At 38.6% G+C, this 1,509-nt stretch overlaps 1 non-coding gene across 1 annotated transcript; it reads left to right on the top strand.

Moving 5' to 3' along the window:
- Positions 1–731: 731 nt before the first annotated feature.
- LOC124889035 lies at positions 732–838 on the top strand. Its single transcript, XR_007047653.1, has one exon. It is a non-coding gene; the product is annotated as a small nucleolar RNA R71 (small nucleolar RNA).
- Positions 839–1,509: the final 671 nt, after the last annotated feature.

Raw genomic sequence — 1,509 nt, 5'->3', positions numbered from 1 at the left:
GGTCTTATATTCTATGCCCTACAATTTGACCAAACTACAACTCTAGATTTCTCATAAGCTATTGTTGATTCTTCAACTCAGCTGCAAACTGTGCCTGTTGAGTCTTAATTTCAGTAGAAAATTACGCTTGTTGAGCCATTAACTGCTTCATTAATTCCTCCATATTACCATTTTGAGCAATACTAGCTTGATTGCTCTAAATCAGCTATTGATTTAGTTTCACTTGCCCCTTGTACTAATTTGTATTTTGCGCCTTATTTCTACACCATGAGAAATTGGGATGGTTTCTTTATGTGGGATTATAAGTGTTACCAAAATTTGTTATCTCTGCCAATTTACATTCCCATATAGTTGACAGAATCTGGCTTAACAGAACATGGGTCTGATGTGTGCTCACCACTTCCGTAAACCTCATACCAAGAATTCACTTTTTGGACTGCATTCGTTTTAGCTTTATGTTATTAACCTGAGTAATCATATGATTTTTCATGGCTGCGATCTGTGCCTATAATGAAGTGAACTGATCTACCTCTAATACCCCTGAAACCTTTTGAGGAGTACTCATCGAGTCTACTTGTCAGTCAGGGTTCCTTTGTGAAATCCGATTCAACAGTGTGTACAATTCCTTTTATGTCTTCTCAAGAGTCTGTCCACCTGCTGCTAAATCCAAGAGAATCTTTGTGTTTGACTTCAATCCTTCTATGAAAGTATGCACAAGAACATCATTGAATTGATGATGGTGAGGGCTATTTCTGAGCATACTCTTAAATCTCTCCCAAGCTTTGTGGAGATTGTCTCAGTCTTTCTGTCTAAAATTAAAGATTTCACTCCTCAAGCATGCCGTCTTCCTAAATGGAAAGAATCAAATAAGAAATTTTTGAGCTCGATCTCCCAATATAGTGATGGAGAGTGGTGGTTCAGCATGTAACCATCTTTTTGCTTCCCTCCATTAGAGAGAAGGGAAAGAGTGTCAACCTGACATAATCAGGATTCACCACTTCAGGAATATATGTATCGCTAATTTCCAAGAAGAACTGTATATGCTTCTGTGGATCTTCATGTGAAAGGCCATGAAATTGCCCTGCTGAATTCAGAATTGCGCCATATTCTACTTCAATTAAAATCAAACTCCCGGTTCAGGCTTTAGAATACTGCTAATTACATAATTTGTGAGTGGGATTGCCATCTCACAAACAGGTCTAGCAGTTTGTTGAGAAGGAACAACTGGAATCACAAGAATCGCATGAGGTGGAACATTCTCGGCATTTGGATCAACCGATTTATTTCGTTGATCAGCCACTCTTCACCTTTGTTGAAAGATTTGCTTTGGGTATGTAAAAGGCTCTACCAGTTCTTTATCTCTCGCCAGTCCTGGATTCAGCTAAACCTGCAAAAATTCAGCCGCTAAGATCAAGTTGTTAACACCTCAACCTAATATCAAAAACCAAAAATTTAGCAATTTACTAATTATATTGGTCCCCGGCAACGGCTCCAAGAACTTGGTGCAAC

The sequence above is a fragment of the Capsicum annuum genome, chromosome 11 (assembly GCF_002878395.1).
Source record: "Capsicum annuum cultivar UCD-10X-F1 chromosome 11, UCD10Xv1.1, whole genome shotgun sequence".
NCBI classification, from domain to species: Eukaryota; Viridiplantae; Streptophyta; class Magnoliopsida; order Solanales; family Solanaceae; genus Capsicum; species Capsicum annuum.
Note: the sequence above shows the minus strand (reverse complement) of the source record. Positions and strands in the feature narration are given on the sequence as shown.